Raw genomic sequence first — 21,546 nt, 5'->3', positions numbered from 1 at the left:
GTTGATGAAATTGCGGGGGTATCCGTTTTTGGCGAACACATTGTTCTTCTTCCTCTTTTTGCAGTTCTGGTGTACTGCAGTGTGTTGTGACCCTTTTGAATAGTGTCTTGATGCAACTTCTTTTGTGTGTGTGTTGGGGTGGTTGCTTTCATAGCTCAGGACTTGGTCTGTGTGTATGGCTTTCCTGTATACCTTTGTGGTGAATTCTCTGTTCGGTGTTCTCTATACCATCACATCTAGGAATGGGAGTTGGTTTTCCTCTTCTTCCTCTCTAGTGAATCGGATGTTGGTGGGGTAGGATTCTTCACCTGGAGCTCCTCTGTCCATTTTTTTTTCTCTTGTGCTCTTTTTTTTCCCCCTTTATTCTCAAAGAAGACATCCTGAACCCAGGCCTCAGTGCAGACCTGGTGAGATATCTTCTTAGTCTGATATGGCAATCTCCCACCTTGCGTGATGGTCTCAGCAAGGCGGTCTCCCAGACTGGCGACTTACAAACTTTTCACTCTACTCATTTGAGTACATGTGACGATAAAGCTAATTCAATTCAATTCAATTCCGTCGTCATATGGCAGTGTGGCTCTATGGCACAGAAAAAGGCCCATCAAATGTGCCTTCCTCTCAGCACTGTGTGTGTACCCCTGTGATGTGCAGTGGTCATGAAAGTAGCTCACCACCATCTATTTGACGGGAAGTCGGAATGGACAATAAATTGTGGTTTCGTTGGCAATGCCTCCATCCCGTGACTAGATGGCTGGCGTGTGATGTGGAGTGAAGCCAGCAGCTTTGGTTCAGTTCCTGCACTGACTAAGGTTAACATGAAAGCTTCTCCTTTCAAATCTCCTCTTTGCCTGAGGTGTGGTGTCCCACAGGGTGTTTCTCTCTAATGGGAGAGCAACCCTATGGTCCGGTAAGACGATAGTGAATTTGCACTCGACAACCTTTAATGAAAGCTCCACTTACATTTTGACAGTTGTAACAAAATCCAGCAGCAGCTGAGACAATTCACAACATTCTAAAACGATCAACAACATTTTCAATCAACCAACCCTCAACGTTCTAAGTAAACTTCCCTGTCTCCCAATATTGGTAGATGGCTCCTTGGGGAAAACAAAATCCATGAAATGGATTCACAACTTTGCCAAAAAATAATCACTATTTGTGTACCATGCTTCAGGTATATTCATCCATTAGTTTTGAAATATGTTGTTTACAGACAAACTAACTAACACACAGAAGTAACAAATTCTAAAATACAATGTATTTAAAAGTAATTTAACTTCATTTGTCTTGAGGCAGTTGCCTTTTCTCAGATTTTTGTCAATATTGTTTTGTGTTGTCAGCATTCTTTTGGGTTTTGTTTACATTTTTGTAATTCACAGGTTTGCATTTACTTGACCTAAAATTATAACCAAATGAATTCCGAATAGCTCAGATTGTCTTTCTTGAGGTGACTTACAAATGGAATCTATACATTTGCAGTAAACCCTCAAATGAATAAGTTTCAATATTTTTATAACTTTGGTTCAACTCCATAAAACCTCCCTTTAACTTGGTCTACTCTATGGATGTAAATCTCAGTTTTTCTAATCTCTCCAAATTACTGGACTTCATCATTTCTGAGTAATCTTCAGCTTTTTAACTATACGATGGCCCTTTCTTGTTACATATGACTGCATTCGAATCATGGCCTTAAAAGACATCTAGCTAAATAGTGATGATACCTTATCTCTAAACATGGAAGACAGTGCTGTGTGATAGTGTCATTGGTCTAACAATCCATGGCTCAAAGTACTTGTCTGGGGACATGGGTTTGATGCCCACCATGTCAACTGGGTGAATTTGAATTCAATTAATAATTCTGTAATTAAAAGCCAGTTAAAGGTCTTTCAGTTTGCTATACCCAGAAGTCCCTTTCACGGGAGCTTTAATTGCAGTTGAACTAGTGATGTAGATGTATTTGTTGTAAAAATGGCATTTGGTTCATTTTGCAGGCAAAACAATGTGTGTTTTTAACAAGAATTTTGATTTTACGAGATCCTGAGATCAGAGGCAAGTTTTTAACTAAGTCTGGAGCTACTTCATCTTTTGGTGTCATAAGCAGATTGATGAAAAAAAGCTGAGGCTATATAGTTAAAGTTGATTCAAACGAGCCAGTAGTTTCAGTTAAGTGGCTGGGACTTGCGAGAGAGACACTCAACTATGAGATGTATTTGGTCAGAAATTATTGTGATTAGTAGCAGATAACTGTGAACCATTTGTCCTAAAATGAGCAATTTTGGGTTTCCCTGGTTTCCTTTGTTTGAACTTACTGCTGTCGACATCTCATCTCTTTGTCCTTTGTGGTGGCCTGACTGGAATGTTCACACAATAGGAGTTTCACATTCCAGTCGGTGATTTCGCTATTGTCTTAGTAATTGTTGGAAATTTCTGAAGCAGTCAACTTGCCTATTTTGTGTTCAGTAGCAGCTGTTTCAAAATCCGGGCAGGAGTCTGTTTGAAAGCAAATAATTTAAATAAGATAGCATGATTCAAAGCAAAACAATTTAGGAATTCTGTCATTCTGCCTTCTGGGCATTATACTTGGCTTCAAGTTAGTTGCGAATTCCTGTGCTGACAGATTTAAAAGTGTTCTATCTCCTTGGCAGTCTCACTCCCAACACCACCAGCTCCCCCCCCCATCCCACCCCCACACTCTGATTCTCACTCTGACTCTTCTCTCAACCCTCCTTCCTTGTGGCTTTTCATAATGTCACTGTTCTCTCAACCTTACTTTCTTGTGGCCTCTCTCTTTCCTGATCTCTGTTGTCAGCTTCCCTCTTTTCCTCCCGGGAGCTGATAGACACAAATCCAAAGGATTGTACCGTCCTGTCAAAAGGCTGTCTGATCTTTGCTTTGGCAAAAGGCTTACTGATATCTGGCTCTTTACTAGCTTGGGTTGAAGATTGGCTGGCAGGCAGAAAAATGAGTCATTTGAGTTTGTCTGGCAGGATGTGAGGAATGAAATCCCACAGCAGTGTATCTCAGGACCTCAGTTTACAAGTATAATTTGCAACAGTGACTTTAAGGTTAGCAAAAGAATGCACATTCCCAGATGATACCAAGATAGGTAGGAGAGTACATTGCGAAGAAGACAAGGAAGTTGCCAATGGTTTATGAAGGCAATTCATCATCACTTTCTCACTGTCAACCTGGATTAAGCAATACTCTCTGGCCCAGCCAACAATGCCAACGTATCATGAAAGAATAAAAGTTATGCTTCAGTTATACTGGCATGGTGAGACCGTATCCAAAATACTATGTTCAATTTTGGCCTCTTTGCATAACAAACAATGTAAATGCATGGAAGATAGTTCAGTGAAGATTTACTAATTGACACCTGGAATGAATAGGGCACATTTCAAAATAGATTTGACAGACTGCACTGCAGTTATTGAAGAAAAAAATACAAAGTGATTTAAGTTTACAAGATCCCAGATGAACTTGACAAGGTGGGTATGGAATCACTGTTTTCTCTTGCCCAGAAATAGGACTGCTTTAAAATTAGGAGTTGCACTTTCAGGACAGAGATGAGATTTTATTTTCCTGAAGATTATGTAATATTGAATCACCCATTGTGGATAGAGTTTTGTTGGGCAGGAGAATTCGGGGTAGATGGGAATGTAGAATTTGAAATACTGACAGATCAGCTATAATCTTATTGAATGGTGAAGCAGGATCAAGGGACTGAATGGTCTATTTCTGCAAATATGTTCATATGTCTGGATATAGTGTGATGAAATTGAGTGGCTTGCTTGGCCATTTCTGAGGGTGAATGAAATGTGGGTCTGCTGAAACATAGTAGAAAATGTGTTGCTGGAAAAGCGCAGCAGGTCAGGCAGCATCCAAGGAACAGGAGAGTCGATGTTTCGGGCATAAGCCCTTCTTCCCGAAATGCCCGAAACGTCGACTCTCCTGTTCCTTGGATGCTGCCTGACCTGCTGCGCTTTTCCAGCAACACATTTTCAGCTCTGATCTCCAGCATCTGCAGTCCTCACTTTCTCCTGGTGAAACATAGTAGCCTGGGCCAGGTAAGGATGACAGATTTCCTTCCCTAAGAGATCTCAGTGAACCACATAACTTCTTGAGATTCAGCAATGGTTACCTTGCCACCATGGAGGTTGGATAGCTCAGTTGGCTGGATGGCTGGTTTGTGATGTAGTGATGCCAGCAGCACAGATTTAGTTCTCACGCTGGCTGAAATGACCATGAAGGACTCTGCTTCTCAACCTCTATGCATCTAAGGCATGATGATGCTCAGGTTAAACCACAACCATCAACTGTCTCTCTCTCTCTTATGAGAGAACAACTTTATGATCTGGTAAGACATTGCCTTCAGTTTTGCTTATATGGTCACAATTAGATAGCTTTTAATTCAAGATTTATTTTCTGTTTGAATTCCAATTTCGCTAACTGCCATGGTGGGTTTCAAACATTAGCCTGGGACTCTGGATTACGTTAATATTTTGTCACTGCCTCCCTATAAACTAATTTGTAAAAAGCTGAGTGCTAATTTTATAAAATAATCAGACAAAATGATTTTTTCTTTTCTCTTTAAAAATATGGATTTGGCTTGGGTTTATTTTAGGAAAATAGATTTAAAGTTGACTGTTAAGATTCAATGTTTGGAAGATGCTCAGGCGAATGACTTCCTCAAATGTAATTTCTTTCCTCTAAATATTTCTTTCCTGTTCCAACATCTGTAGCTTTCATATTTTCAAAAGCCAAAATCTAATATGTTCGACAAATTTCTGTAAACAGATTTGACGATTCACCTTCTGAATGTGGTTTAAGGTATCTAATGTTCATGATTCTGTGAAAATGGTTTGTTTTGTTCTGGCTAAAAGTTCTTCCCCACGCAGTTTTGAAATTACGATGGGCTTACTTTTAAATCATGCCACTATTGAAGTAATGTTTTTCAAAAAACTCAGGTTAGCTTCAGCTGCAGCTTTTGACTGGATATAGTTATTTGTAAGTGACATGACAAGTGGGTGCTGATACACATGCACTCTGTGTGCCTTTTCCAAAATCAATAGATTACCATCAATTAAAATTCAGTGGATCTGAGTGTTAATTACTAAAATTATATTCCTTTATTTGATTAGATCTGTGTAACTTTTAAAAATTCAAATCTATTTCGCATGTGCAGTACAAAATACAAAACTAAAGTAAGAATGAAGTTTTGCATTCTGGGTGTACCCCTTCAATGCGGGTTTGCTGTACTAATTGCACTATTTCTCCAGCTTTTCATGCAGAATTATTTGAAGCTCAATGACAATGAAATTGTTAGCTTTCTAGATGGCTGTGTTGATTGTATAATATGTAACATGCTTTTTTGTGTGACTGCTTAACCTTGATAGACTGTTAAGTAGGGGGAAATGTCCCTGTATTGCATTTTAAAGCAATAAAACACCCACTGGAGTTTAATGCATTTTGGATACATGGAGAAGAATTGATGATTTGAAGACACTGACTCAGTAAATTATTTATTCTGGCCCCAAGGAAGCTGAGTGAAAGACTAATAAATCATTTGTGGAGCTGCTGGTTGTCACTTCCAATTATTTCAGATGGTTTTGTGATAAACTACAGCACCTGCTAGATACCCCAATCTATCCCTTGATGTTTGCTTGTTTTATGATTGTCAAAGACAAGTTTCTTAGAATAATTGTAGAGTCATAGAGTCATACTGATGTACAGCATGGAAACAGACCCTTCAGTCCAACTTGTCTATGCCGAACAGATGTCCCAACCCAATCTAGACCCACCTGCCAGCACCCGGCCCATATCCCTTCAAACCTTTCCTGTTCATACACCAATCCATTTGCCTTTTAAATGTTGCAATCGTATGAGCCTCCATCACTTCCTCTGGCAGCTCAGTACATACACGCACCATCCTCTGCATGAAAAAGTTGCCCCTTAGGTCTCTTTTATATCTTTCCCCTTTCACCCTAAACCTATGCCCTGTAGTTCTGGACTCCCCCAACACAAGGAAAATACTTTGTCTATTTATCCAATCCATGCCCCTCATGATTTTATAAACCTCTATAAGGTCACTCCTCAGCCTCCGACGCTCCAGGGAAAACAGCTCCAGCCTTTTCAGTCTCTCCCTATAGCTCAAATCCTGGGATATCTGTTTGGCATGGATGAGTTGGACTGAAGTGTCTGTTTCCGTGCCATATATCGGTTTGACTCTGATTTTGCAGATGAAATGTGATATGGATGTAGGTTTGCTCGCTGAGCTGGAAGGTTCATTTCCAGACATTTTGTCTCCCTACTAGGTAACATCTTCAGTGGGCCTTCAGACAAAGCAGTGTACATGATGCTTGCTTTCTGTTTATATGTTTAGGTTTCTTTGGGTTGGTGATGTCCTTTCCTGTGGTGATGTCATTTCCTGTTCTTTTTCTCAGGGGGTGATAGATAGGATCTAACTCGATGTGTTTGTTGAAGCGTTCTGGTTGGAATGCCATGCTTCTAGGAATTCTTGTGCATGTCTCTAATTGGCTTGTCCTAGGATGGACATATCCCAATCGAAGTGGTGTCCTTCCTCATTTGTATGTAAGGATACTAGTGAGAGGGAATCATGTCGTTTTGTGGCTAGTTGGTGTTCAAGTATCCTGGAGGTTAGTTTTCTGCCTGTTTGTCCAATGTAATGTTTGTTATACTTCTTGCAAAGTATTTTATAAATGACATTAGTTTTGCTTTTTGCCTGCATGGTGTCTTTCAAGTTCATTAGATGCTGTTTTAGTCTGTTGGTGGGTTTGTGGGCTGCCATGATGTCAAGAGATCTGAGTAGTCTGTTAGTCATTTCCTAGTTGTCTTTGATGTGGGGGAGAGTGGCTAGGGTTTCTGGATGCATTTTATGTCTGCTTGTTTGGGTTTGTTGCTGAGAAATCGACTGTTACGTTGGGTACCCATTCTGTTTGAATACACGGTAGAGTGATTTTCCTCTGCTCTGCGTATTTCCTCTGTGTTGCTGTGTGTGTTGGCTCGTCGAAATAATGTTCTGATGCAGCTTCGTTTGTGGATGTTGGGATGATTGCTTCTGTACCTAAAGACATAATGCAGATGGTGTATACATTACTGTTATACTCCCTTTATATCTTAAATCACTTTAATAATAATGGTACTTCGCCTTAAATAAAACTTACCAGCAAAGAGCCTTCCCACTCACACCCTCAACTGACTACTTGGCCATTGTGGAGATCGCGCTAATACAGTAAATGTCTGGTATTTCAAGTATATAATCATTGCCGTTTATCAAGCGTGCTGGTTAAAACACAGTTTGCTGTCAGTGCTTTGGAGGCAGTTCAGAGGAAGTTTACTAGTTGATACCTGGAATGAGTGGATTGCTTTGTGAGGAAAGATTGGATAGGCAGGGCGTGTTTCCATTGCAGCTTAGAGAGAGGAGTGGTTTGATCGAAGTGTTTAAAATCTTGAATGGCCTTGACAAGATGAACATGGAAAGAATGTTTACTGCTAGTAAGTCTAGTACCAAGTGTCACTGTTTTAAAAAAAATTAGGGTCACCCTTTTATAACAGAGATGAAGGATAATCTTTTCCTGGTCTAGTCGCTTTGCAATTCTTCACCTCAGAAGGTGGGGTCATTGAATATTTTTAAGATGGAGATAGATTCTTGTTAGGCATGTTAAGTGAACCTTGCTGGGGTAGAGGAGAATGTGAAATCCAAAACACGGATAAATTAGCTATGATCTAATGAAGTGCTAAAGCTGGCTTAAAGGCCCAAATAGTCTATTTCTGCACCTAATTTGTATTTATAAATGCTATAGAAGTTTAAAAGATAGAAAGGGAAGGTAATTGAAATTGTGGGCTTTAGGGAATGCTGGAAAATCTAAAGCAAATGGCAGTTTAGAAACTTGCCCATACTTGTTGTATAGAATCCAAAGCAAGTTGAAGTTATGAAAAGTGGAAGTGATTTGCTTCGCTGGAAACGTGATGTCTTGCACTGGATGTAGGTTTGCTCGCTGAGCTGGAAGGTTAGTTCAAAAACGAACCATCCAGCTCAGTGAGCAAACCTACATCCAGAACCTCAACCTGAGCTACGAATCTTCCCAAAACTCGCTATGTCTTGCACTAGATGAGGGATTGTTTATTTGGGATTTAGGCTAAATTAGTCAAAAGCGTTCCACCAAATCTGGAAGACTGTGAAAAACAAGTACTCAAAGCAGGCTATGTTGTCATGGAAGTAGGTGGAGCTTATGAATATTCTCTGGTTTCGTTTTATCAGGATTTATTTTTGCTGGGAGAAATTAGTTACAGATGCAGCTTGAAACTGAGCATGTTGAAGCAAAGAAATGGCTTTCAGCAGTTCTCGTGTTTGTGCACTTCAGGAAGTTAACAGAAGTCCCTGGATGCAATTGATAGTTCAGTGTGGCTGAGTGTGGAGGTAAAGGATGCCCTCAAGCAGCTGCAAGATAGTAGAGAACATAGAAATCCTGGGGATAATGTCAACCTACTGCAGCTAGCAATCTGCAAAAGAGCTGAAATTGTGCCCATGGTTAGATTCTGGAGTGCAGTCTCAAATCCAGTGGAATGAGTTCTTGCAAACAGTTGTTGATGCGGTTCATGATGAAATGGTTTGTGAGGAAATTCCAAAGCTTGACATTTGAAAGTGAAGAATTGGAATTCCTTTTTAATGAAACATTTGTTGACTGTGTCTGAATGATCCATGTGTTGTCTCTTGATCTTATTTGCTACTTGATGAGTTCTGCAAGGTGTTTGACCACATTTTGTCTATGATTCATCTTTACCTCATGTTAACCCAAATTGCTAGAGTGTAAGTTCAGTCCATATATGTGATGGATTGCTTTACTTTTCTAACTTTGTATAGTAATGTTTAATTTGTTTGTTTAATTTGTTTGTTCAAAACCACAGGATCTGTGCCTTTATTCTCTTCTTATAAGTCGCTGAGATTTCAAACTATGTTCAGTTCAAAAGACAAATTTAGTCCTTTGCCAGATCATGTTATAAATGTGGCTCCCTTATCAGGAATAGTGAGATCTAGTTTAATCAGAAAGCATCCACCACTATGAATATTTTATGGTGCTCTGGATTGTGAACAGTTCAGTGTATAGTTTTCTTAAAATTACTAAGAGGTTACAAGGGAAGCGTTTGGAACATGTTCACTTTCACTGAAGAGGAAAAGAAGTTTGACTGATTTCCTCTGGAAATAGTGAAGTTTTGTTTGGTTTATGCATTTTTTTCTCTGACTAGAAGTAGAAGTAAGCAAATAAAGCTCTGCACGCAATATAGCTTTATTCCTATGTGTTTAAGGTGTACATTTTTAGAATGGAAGTTTAAGTTAGAAAATGTAGGACATTGATCAAATATGTCCAAGTATTTGTTATAACAGTTTCATCTGTGATCTCAAAGTTTTATCCTCAGATGCATGGGCTTTTAGAATCAACACTTGTATTAATATTGCCCTTTTGGAACTTTTTCCTGTTTCCCTGAAAAATGCTATTTTTAAATTCAAAGTGTAAATGAATAACAGAGACAGATGAATGGGATAGATGAAAGATTGAGTTTTGCATATGAATTGTTCGTAAAAAGCTTTTAAATAGCTGATGTTCTCTTTAGATCTACCTGGTTAGTTAGTTATTCTTGCATTCAAAATCCATATGATATAGAAATATGCCATTTTGATTTCAAATTCATCTTTTAAAAATTGTAGTTCTTGATTTCTTAACCTTTGCTTCACGTGCTGAAAAATCAGGTTGCCTTTTTTGCTTCTGATGATTTTAACTCAAGCTAACTGCTTGTTAAATAAAATGTTCTTTACTAAGTTGTGATTTGTTGCTGTCTACCTGTAAAAAAAAAGTGCTGTTAATACAATGAATTATCTAATCACATTTCATAAGTGCATCATAAAATAAATTACTACACCAAGCCGCATAAAAATGTTTTAGATCAGATGGCCAAAAGTTTAGGCAATGCACTAGGTTTGAAGGAGTAGTTTAAGGAATTTGAGTAATGTGCAGATTGTGAGCATTCTGGAGCTTAAGGGCTAAGGCAATTGAAGGTACAGTGACCAATAGTCATAGAGGTGTACAGCATGGAAACAGACCCTTCGGTCCAGCCTGATGCCGACCAGATATCCCAACCCAATCTAGTCCCACCTGCCAGCACCCGGCCCATATCCCTCCAAACCCTTCCTATTCATATACCCATCCAAATGCCTCTTAAATGTTGCAATTGTACCAGCCTCCATCACATCCTCTGGCAGCTTACTCCATTCACGTACCACCCTCTGCGTGAATGGAATAATTAGCCAAAGCTCAATGGGAGTATATAATTTGAGGGTTTTGGGTGCTGAAAACAATGGGTATAGGGATTTGAAATTAAGGGCTAGAATTTTAAATTCTGTCACTGCTGTACAAGGAGGCAATATAGATTACTGATAACTAAGCAGTGTGAAAATTGATTCATTGTTGCATGTACTGAGATACAATGAAAAGTGTTTTGCACGGTATACAGGCAGATCATACAATAGAAAGTGGATCAGAGTAGTAGAGCAGAATGCAGAATACAGTGTTACAGCCATAGAAGGTGCAGAGAGGAAGAGAGATCACAAGTAACATTTGAGAAGTCCATTCAAACAGCGGGGAAGAAGCTTTTCTTGAATCTATTTGCATGTGTATTCAAACTTTTATATCTTCTGCCCATTGGAAGAGGGTGGAAGAGAGTATAACTATGGTGGGAGGGTTGCTTTCCCGAGGCACAGGAAGTATAGATGGAGTCAATGGATGGAAGGCTGATTTGCTGATGGACTGGTGTGTGTTCACTGTAGTTTCTTGTGATCTTGGGAAGACCAGTTGCCATATCAAGCTGTGATACATCCAAATAGGATATTTTCTCTGATGCATCTCTGATGATTGGTAAGAGTTCTAAGGGACATGCCAAATTATCTTAGCCTCCTGAGGAGGTAGAGACATTATTGTGCTTTCTTGACCATTGCATTGTCTTGGATGTACCAGGACAGACTGGTGTCTCGATTAGAGTGGTGCTGGAAAAGCACAGCAGGTCAGGCAGCATCCGAGGAGCAGGAAAATCGACGTTTCGGGCAAAAGCCCTTCATCAGAGTGCTGCCTGACCTGCTGTGCTTTTCCAGCACCACTCTAATCTAGACTCTGATTTCCAGCATCTGCAGTCCTCACTTTTGCCCAGCACAGACTGGTGATTATCACTCCCAGGTACTTGACACACACTCTCGACTCCATCTCTCTGCCATTGATGCATTGGGGCATGCCTTCTACTTAGTTTCTTGAAATCAGTGAACAGCTCCTTCATTTCACTCGCATTGATGAAGAGATTGTTGTCTTTACACCATGCCACTAAGCATTCAATGTCTTCCTTGTATTCTGTCTCATCGTAGTTTGATAGAGCTACAATGGTGGTGTTGACAGTAACCTTGTGCATGGAGTTGTGGTGGAATTTGGCCACCCTGTCATGAGTATGCTTCCAGAGTAAGTCAGTAGCAGCAAGATTTTGGATGACCTCAACTTTATGGCAGATGGAATTTAGAAGACCAGTCAAGAGGGCACTCAGCATTGAATTGGAGGCAATAAAGTTATGAATGAGAATGTAATTTAAAGATAATTTGCTGGAGTTGTAATTTTAAATCCTGTTGATCTGATGCCAAGGTACCATGATTAATCTTTTTAAATGTTGAATCTCCTACCCAAAGAAATCATGTTTTATAATGTGGATGTGGCATGTTTGTGACAGAAAGAAAGAACAATTTTAAGTTGTTGAGTTGTCACTGAGGTTTGATTCATTGTCATTTATTTTGTTTAATTTGTTCAAAACATCCTGCACCTAAAGCTGCATTAGATATATTTGTCAAGATTGAATTCACTAATTTACTGTTGGTCCAGTTCTGGTAAGGCCCAATACATTTATGCAACAATACAAATGTTGAACTCATTAATTCCCAAAGCTTGTTTGTATATATTGAGGGGGGGGATTGACTTATTAAGTCAATTATGTGTTGGCTGCATTTATTATTTATTTATTTTTATTATTGCTGTGCTATCCCTGAAGTCTATTGGGATAGATTGCATCTGGACTGATATGTTATCATAAACCCGGACTGGTGTTTATCATCTGAAAGCTGAATTTAAACGTATAATTTATATTCACATTTTTATAACTATTTGAAACCCTGGAACCCAGCTACGTTTTTTCCACAATTGATTCCAACTAGTTATGTTTGTTTTAAAGTTAAATGTAAATTTCCGTTATCTTCTGTTACTGTTTCAAATAATTGAAAATACAGTTTTGCAAAATAGCCACACTTAATGCAGTGGTTCCCAAACTTTTCAGTTTCAAGACATTATTTCAATGAGAGACATAATTCCAAAGCACACTTATCTTTTTCATTCTGCATGCGTGGTATCAGAAGTCTATGCTTGTATAGCTCTGAAGGTTTATACATGTGCAGTAGATATGGATGCATACTGTCAGCAGAAAAGGGGAACATCAACTGATTGGCCTGCGTTTAGGCCCATTCTAGCTTTTGCTAGTTTATTATGCACTGTAGTGGGAAAATAGGACAAGAAGCCTGTTGTACAGAGTAATGTTCAGGCAAGGGTGGTGGTGATGGGTTCTTTCTTGAAGGTTCTTTGGGCCCAACGAAAAAGCACACTCCTGTCCTTACAAATACCATTGTGCTCTGTAAAATCCAGCCTCCACTCTGGCAGCAGTGGATTGAAAGGCATGTATTATGGATAGTTTGAGTTATAGCTGGCTGTGGTAAGACAATGACAGAAAAAAGTAAGGATGACCATATTAGTTGCACACCATTCCATGATTTTGTATCACAAATAGAAAACTTGAGTCTTGGTAAGATCAGTCAGAGGATATCCAGCTTCAGTACTTGTGTATAACTGATGATCTTTATACAACAAAAGTGTAACATGAAGACTGTTGATTTAAAGTAACTAGATAAGTCTAATTCTGTTACTCTGGAATTTTTTCTTAGAGCTTTGTGCATGAAATTCCAGACCTATTATTCTCTAAAATGTAAATAATGGATATTTAATTCCTTATAACTTTTATAACTGAAATAATCCTGAGTTTTTTTCCAGCATGAGGGAATGACCTTTAGGGCTTGGCAAAATTTTTTTAAAGGCAATTGAATTTAACAGTACTACAACGGGGCTGAGAGATGCATGGGGAGTTCCTTTAATCTGGAATTACTGTGGCAGTAAAGCCAACAGTTTAACAAAATAATTTGATGCTGAACATTATGCTTGTGATGTGTTGCTCACTGATGAATTCCTATTGTTGATCAAAAGAGAGATGAGCAGCAAGGTATAGGTCTGGGAAAGGTTATAAAATTATCAGTCTGCTGACACTGGTAACTTCTTAAAGGATCTCTGTTCAGAATTTAATGTTTTAACCTCGATATATGGACATCTAACTCCATGTGTTTCTAATCCTTGTCTAAGAGTCATAGAGGTCTACAGTGAAAAAGGCCTTTCACCCCATAAAGTCTGCATCAGTGAAAAGCAATTACCTAACTATTCTAATCTCATTTTTGAACTTCACATATAGCCTTGTATGTTTTGGCATTGCAAGTGTACATCTAAATGCTGCTTACATGTTCTGAGGGCTTCTGCTTCTACCCCTCTGCTGGGTGAAAGAAAATCCTGACATCATCTCTAAACCACTTGCTTCTTCCCTCAGATCTATCCCAGTCTGAGAGCTTTCCTCCAAAGGAAAAAGTTACTTCCTGTCTGTCCTGTCTGAGTCTCATAATTTTATACATTTCAGACATGTTTCCCCCTCCGCCTCAATTGCTCCATTGTCTATTTAATCTCTACTAAAACTCTCCAGACCATGCAACATCCTGGTCGATCTCCTCTTCATCCTGTCCAGTTTCATTGCATCCTTCCTATAATGTGGATTCCAGAACTGCAAGCAGTATGCTAGCTGTGGCCAAACCAATGTTTTATACAGTTTCAGCATAACCTCTCTGCTGTCAAACTCTGTGCCTCAGCTAATAAAGGTGATTATCCCATATCTCCTCTCAACCACTTTATCTATTTGTGCTGCTACCTTCCAGGACCAGTGAACATGCACACCAAGGCCCCTGTGCTCCTCTGTGCTTCACAGGGTCCAACAGTTTATTATGTATTCCCTTGCTTTGTATGTTCCGTTGAAGTGCATCACCTCACACTTATCCAGATTACATATCTTTCGCCAATGATCAGACCATCTGACCAACATAGCAATATCCTTCTGAAATCTAAAAGTATGTTTTTCACTATTTGCCACCCCACCAATTTTCATATCATCTATGACCCTTATTGATCAGTCCTCCTACATTCAACTCTACATTGTTTACAGGTTGTGCTTCTATAACATGACAATTGTGTTCCTTCATAACCTCACGCTGTAGAAAATCGTGCTTTGGAAAATTGCCAAAGAAAATTGAGATGTAGAAGATTGCTATAGAAAATCGCTATACTCATTAAGCAGAAAGTTTGAGTTATCCAAATAGCATCCACAATTCGTCAATTGTGTTATAGATAATTTGCATTATACCAGGACGACCTGTATGCAGTCGGTTCTGCTGTAACACGCATTTCTTCTGTGCAAATTGGCTTTAACGCGATTGAAGAATTTAGATTGTTATTTGTAAAATGCAAACTTTTCTAACTTGTATTGACTATAACATGATTCTGGTCCCGTTAGTTTAAATGTTGTGACAAATGCACGATTTTCTTATAACGTGAGATTGCATGAGAAAGGAGCTATCGTGTTTTTTCAGAACCAACTGTATATATTGCAAACAACTGATCACACAACCATCCCTTGAGCATTACCCTCTGCTTCCTGTCACTCAGCAAACTCTGTATCCAAATTTCCATACTTGCTTGGATCCCATCTTTGCTGTCGGTTTCCTATGTCAGACCTTATCAATAGCCTTGCTGAAGCCACCAATGTTGACTGCATTGTCTCCATCTATACACCTCTTATGTCTTTGAAAAATTCAATCAGGCTGCTCAAACATGATCGCTCCATAACAAGGCCATGCTGACTCTTCTTTCCTCTCCAAGTGCAGATTAACTCTGTCCCTCAGAATTGCTTCCATGTAAGTTCCCCATCACTGAGGTTAGACTGGCTAGTCTTTAGTTTCCTGTTTCATCCTTTGCTCCCTTCTTGAATAATGATATTAAAATGGCTGTTCTTCAATCCTGTAGCATCTCTCCTGTGGCCCGGAGGATTTCAAAATTATTGTTAGTGCCCCTGCTATATCCTTCCTTGCCGCACCAAACTGACTACAATGCATTTCATCTGGCCCTGGACATTTATCGACTGTTAAGCTTACCAGACCACTGGGAGCCTTCCCCTGTCAAAGCCAATATTCTTGAAGTGTCTCATACCTTTTCCCTGATTTCTATACCTACTCTGCCCTTCTCTCTAGTGAATATAGACACAAAGCATTCACTTAGAACCTTGCCTGTGGCTGCGCACACTATTACCAACGTGGACCTTAATGTGCCCTACTGTTTCCCTAGTTATACTTTTATCCTTAATGTACTTATAACTTAGGAATTTCCTTTGTTTTGCCTGCCATTATTTTTCCACACCCCATTTTTGCTCTCCTGATTTCCTTTGTATATTTCCCCTTGCACAGGCTGTTCTCCTCTAGGGCTTCTAGTTTGAGCCTTCAGAATTTGCCATGAGCCTCCCTTTTCTCTTGTAAGTCCCTTGATATCTAGGGTTTACTGCATTTGGCAGCCTCACCATGTTGATTCTGTACGCTTCCTATTTCCTTTGTGAATATGCCCCACTGGTCTGACACAGATTGTTCTAAAATTATTAGCTCCCAGTCCACTAGGGCCAAATCACACCTGATTTTATTTAAATCAGCCTTCCCCCAGTTAAGAACTTTGATTTTGGACCCATCTTTAGTTTTTTTGTCTATAACAATCTTTAATGTAACAGAGTTATGATCGCTGTCTGATTCTTCAACCACCTCCCTGACTTCATTATTTAAAATTAAATTCAACATTGCACCGCCCCCCCCCCCCCCCCCCCCCCCCCCACCTTGTAGGGTGCTGTGTACATGTTAAGAAAGTATAATAGTGTGAACTGAGAAACGCCAGCATTTGAAAAGTCTGGGAGCTACAAGACATAACATTGGTGGTAGCATGTGTCTTTGAGTGAAAGTCTAATTCAAATGGAATTAATGTTGACTATATATGGAGTTTGAATTAGTGCCAGAGAGAGACAAAACTGAGTGAATCGCACAAAAACAATGTGAGTTAGCAATGAATTCATTTTTCACTTGGGATAAATTAGGCAGATAATGGTGTGGAAACATAATTTGAGAAGTTGTAATAAAAGTATAGATTTGCATTCATTTATTTTTCTAAAAAGGTCAAAGAAGATGCAAAGTTCAACCACATCCTTTCCTGCGCAGGAGATAAAAGTTTAGATTTGTTGGGATAACTGAGGTGAATAAGGATCAAGTGACATTCAACATTTTTGAAAAAAATTCAGTATACACCTTCAGCCAAGGTCAAAGCACCACCGTGTATTTTGAGGGAGGAACCAGGTGAATCTGTTAACAATTTCTTAACAGCATTGAAAATTAATCTAACAAGTGTATGTGTAGAAACTAGTCCATTTGGCCCTTTGAACCTGCTCCAGTGTGATCATTGTTGATCTTCTATCTCAACACTATATTACTGTTTTCTCCTATGCCTGTCAATTCCCTGTAAAATAGTCTTTCTTGAATACAGTGTGAGTTGGCCTCCACAGCCCTCTGTGGTAGAGAATTCCACAGGTTCACTACCCTTTGAGGGAAATTTCTTTCCTCCTAAATGATCTACCCCATATACTGATTGTGTCCCCTGGTAATAGATTCCCCAACTGGGGAAACACCTTTCCTAACATCTAGTCTGTCCAGTCCTATTAGAGTTTTATGCATTTCAATCAAATTATCTCTCAAATTCTAGTGAATAAAGGCCTAGTTGAACCAATACTTCCTCACAAGACAGTCCTGCAATCCCTGCTGTCAGTCTGGTGATCCTCTGCTGCACCCCAGATACTACACCTTTCTTCAGTAAGGAGGCCCGAAACTCCACACAATACTTAAGTTGTAGTCTCACCAAGGCACTGTGTAACTGCAGTTGGACACCCCAGTTTCTGAACTCAAATCGTCTTGTAGTGAAGGCCAATATCCTAATCACCTTCTGAATTTCTTGCTGACCTGCCTGTCCACTTGCCTTGACTGGTATACAGGGACACCCAGATCCCTCTATGTATTTGCACTTCCCAATGTGTCAGCATTTAACAAATACTCTGCATTTTTGGTTTCACACTCAAGTGTATAACTTGACATGTATCCACGTTGTACTGCTTCTGCCAAGTATTTACACAATTATTTGACTTGTCTAAATCATCTTCAAGTCTTCTTGCATCCCCCTCACAACTTGCAATCCTGCCCAATTTTGTGCTAATTAGCAAACTTGATAAAGTTGCATTTGGTTCCCTCATGCAGGTCATTTATCAATCGTGGCCAGCTCAGGTCCAAGCAATGATCCTTGTGGAACACCATCAGCCCCTGCCTTCCATCTGGAAAATACACATTTTTCCTACACTCTGTTTCTGGCTGTCAACCAATTCTCAATCTGTACCAATATATTACCCCTAATCCCACATGCTTTAATTTTGCCTACTACCCTGCTATATGGCACCTTATCAAAAGCCTTCTGAAAATCCAAATACAATACCTCCTACTGGTTCTCCCTTCCCTGTGGGATGTCCTTTGGATGGTCAGTACAGACTTGATGGGCCAAATGGCATCTTTCTGCACTATAGGGATTCTATGGATGCCTCTCATACGGAGATTGTGGATGTAGCACTCTTGAATCCATTTAAGGCTACAGTAAACAGATGTTTGGTTTTTCAGGGAATAGAGGGATGTGCAGAGCAGTCAGGAAAGGCAAGTAGAACCTCCTGATTGGCTATGATTTTAAATAATAAAGCAGGTTCATTGGGCCAAGTGGTCTGTTGCTGCTCCAATGTCTTGTGTTCTTGTAGAATAATTGTATTCTGGAAGGTGATCATGAACTTGACGTTACACATGATTTATCTGACTGCATGACATGCAAAATCTGACAGATCCCAGAAAAAGAGTAATTTGAACAACTATTTCGATCAGAGACAATATGAAAAATAACCCCATAGCCACAACTCTGAAACTGGAACTTAATACCAGAGCATACCATAATATCCCATAGAGAACAACCAACCCAGCAGATCGTTCTTGAAAATTCTAAAGAAAATATGTACCTAAAAAATAATTCTCTGTAACCAAATAATGTTAAGCAGATGAAATATGGTGAAATTGAGATTTGACCAGATACAATCCGAATCAAAAGATAACACAACCAAACAAAAAACGTTACAGTACATCACAGAAACAGATAGTCCTGCTGTCATCTGGTTGTGCAGTTGTAAAAGGCTGCTACTGATCTTTGATAACTATAGGATGACAGAGATCTGACTAAAGAAGTGGATATTATGCATATTGAGAAACACCCTCCAATCAGACGCAAACAATATGTTGGAAAAATTCAATAGTCTGACTGCATCTGAGGAGACAAAAAGCATAATTTAATGTTTTGAATTCAGTATTACTAATTTAACTGAAAAGAGATGGGAATATGAAAAGATTTCTGTTGTGACAAAGGGGAACAAGTGGAATATCAGGGAAAATGGTGAGTAAGATTTGAATGCAAAGGTTTCATAATATGACAGTCAAAGGGAGTAGTAATGGTTGTAGAAAAGAGACAAAACATAGGTCAAGAGGAGTAGTGTTAGCAGAATATAGCTCAGCTCTAAATAAAAGCAAAAACATGAAATCCGTGTGCAGGTAATTGGGAGGGGAAAATATCAAAATGGAGAACCAGTTTGTTTCACAACTCCAATCAACAATGTTAATTTCACAAGGCTGTAAAGTGCCTAAATGGAAAATAAGGTGCTATCCCTGGAATTTGCATTGGACTGCATTGGAAGACTGCAACGTTCCTGAGAGGACAATGTCTGATCAGAAAAAATGAGATTGCTTACATTCTATTATTGAGTGATAATGTGCAAAGCTAAATTATGGTGTTGCAGTCAAATATTGAAATTCTTGAGGCCATTGCTGAATGACATGAAAATAACTTGACAGCAAGAGAGCAAAAGTTTAGGCAGCTAAAAGAACTTCTGCAAACCCACAATACCCTAAAGTTTCTCAGCAAATTATCTTAATTCTCTTTATTCACTGATTTTTGACTTTGAACAGGATACAAGTTGGCATGCTGGCAAGGGGCATTTGGTTGAGAAGCTGCAAAGTGTACAGGTTATAAAGGAGACCCTCCTACCTTTAGTCAAAACTTTAACAGCGCATATTTCAAATAAAAGAACTTGTAAAAGGAAAAAAAGATGCAATTGAATTCAGATAGCAAATTAGTGAATGCAGATGCAGGTTGCCACTGTATCACAGTCATAGAATGGTTTACTAGAGCCCAATAACAAGCTACGAGAAATGCTGAAACATTTAAGAGGAAATATGAAATGCAAGAAGCCAAGCAGAGCAGGCATAACAGGAAGCTGAAAAACTAGTGAAAGACAGGCACACACTATTATTGGAAGAAAAACAGAAGCTGCAGAATGGTAATGCTGAGCTTGAGTGGAAGTGGCACCAGGCTAAAATAACTTTAGCTCAGAAGAGGAGACACTATTTTTATCATTTAAGCGATATAATGAATTCTGTTTTGAGAGCAGAAAACAAGCTATAAAGGACTCTTAAAGTTTTCAGTCTCATCCGAAAATGTGTTTCTTAATTTTCTTCACCTGATTTTCTATGTTGTTTAAACTAATGGAATCCGTTACATTGATTATATAAAGGCTTTTTTTAAAGGAAAGGATTTGAATTGTTGAATTATTACAGTATAATTTCAGAACCATTGTGGTCAGATGTTCAAAAACATGTAGCCCCATTTCCAACAGATCCTATTTCAGCTTGCTCTAGTGGAGTAGAAGCAAAAGGGATGGTGTGTAGGGGAATAGAGACATGGTTTGATTTTCAATTGTGGGAAACCTGAACTGAGTCTCTCATTCAATACTGTCTTTGAACTGAATCCATTTAAAAGTAACTAGGGCCTTTCCCACAGTGTGGAAGTTGCACTTTTATTCGAAAAGAGAATTAATAAATACTTTTGAAGGGTGAATAAAGTCTGTAGAAATGTGAGCTTATTTAAATGGCCTGTCCTTTTAAAAGTGTAGGAAAAAAGTGCCTGTGGGGGTAAAAAACATTGTTCTAGTAATTTCTATAACTGTTTGTTGATATAACCATAAGTATGATTATTCTGATGTCAATAAAGTTTGACTACTTTCTAAGAGCCTACCTTTGTCACACTACATGATGGTAAGTTCATAGTTTGACTAAACACTTAAAGGGCGAAGGGAAAAATTAACTGTTGTTGATTGGAAGTTCTGAGTAGATTAGATTAGATTCCCTACAGTGTGGAAACAGGTCCTTCAGCCCAACCAATCCACACCGACCCTCTGAAGAGTAACTCACCCAGACCCATTTCCCTCTGACTAATGCACCTAACACTACGGGCAATTTAGCATGGCCAATTCACCTGACCTGCATATTTTTAAACTGTGGGAGGGAACCGGAGCGCCCGGAGAAAACCCACGCAGACATTGGGAGAACATGCAAACTCCACACAGACAGTCGCCCGAGGCTGGAATTGAACCTGGGACCCTGGTACTGTGAGGAAGCAGTGCTAACCACTGAGCCACCATGCCGCCTCATTTTGTTTTATAAGTGATTAAATATTTGAGATTTCTTAATATTGGATGGGCTTTCGTGAATGGAAGTGTTTGTTTCATTATTCATTCATGTATGTGTGTTGTCATCCATTTAATTGTCCTTGAATTAAATGGTTTGCTAGACTGTCAGAAGGCAGTTAAGAATCAATCACATTGCTGTGGTCTGGCATCTCATGTAAACCAGAGCTGATAAGGCAGCCAGGTCTCCTTCCCTAAAGGACATAACTATATTCTAGTGAAAGCTGCTGTAGCTGTTTATATTTGTATTTAGTTTTGTTTGATATTAGTTCATGACTTCTGCCTCTGGTGAATGTAAGGGGAATGGTGTGGATTGGGGGCATGGGTCTGTATTGGTGACATATGGGCATAGTGAATAGATGTGAGGGAATAGGGCTTGAGAGCCTGATGTATTAACAACACAACCGGGCAAAGTTTCTGAGAATCAGGATGGACTGTTTAAAAGGATTGCGTGTCCAGAAAGTCATATCACAATACTACAGCCTGTGTATTGAACTGACAATGTGTCAGTTCAGAGCAGATGAATATGATGAAAAATATGTTCAATGAAGCTGCGACATTTGAGTTGAAAAGTTTAATTACTTTGAACTTTTGGGAACAGGAGAGGTAGCACTTAGAAACACAAGA

The 21,546-nt window shown here is 39.2% G+C and overlaps 1 protein-coding gene across 9 annotated transcripts in view; it reads left to right on the top strand.

Annotated features, from left to right (window-relative positions):
* Positions 1-21,546, top strand: part of tbc1d5 (TBC1 domain family, member 5) — a 511,825-nt gene that overhangs the window by 52,076 nt on the left and 438,203 nt on the right. The gene's annotated exons all lie outside the window — the stretch shown is intronic.

The sequence above is a fragment of the Chiloscyllium punctatum genome, chromosome 8 (assembly GCF_047496795.1).
Source record: "Chiloscyllium punctatum isolate Juve2018m chromosome 8, sChiPun1.3, whole genome shotgun sequence".
In the NCBI taxonomy this organism is placed as follows: Eukaryota; Metazoa; Chordata; class Chondrichthyes; order Orectolobiformes; family Hemiscylliidae; genus Chiloscyllium; species Chiloscyllium punctatum.
Note: the sequence above shows the minus strand (reverse complement) of the source record. Positions and strands in the feature narration are given on the sequence as shown.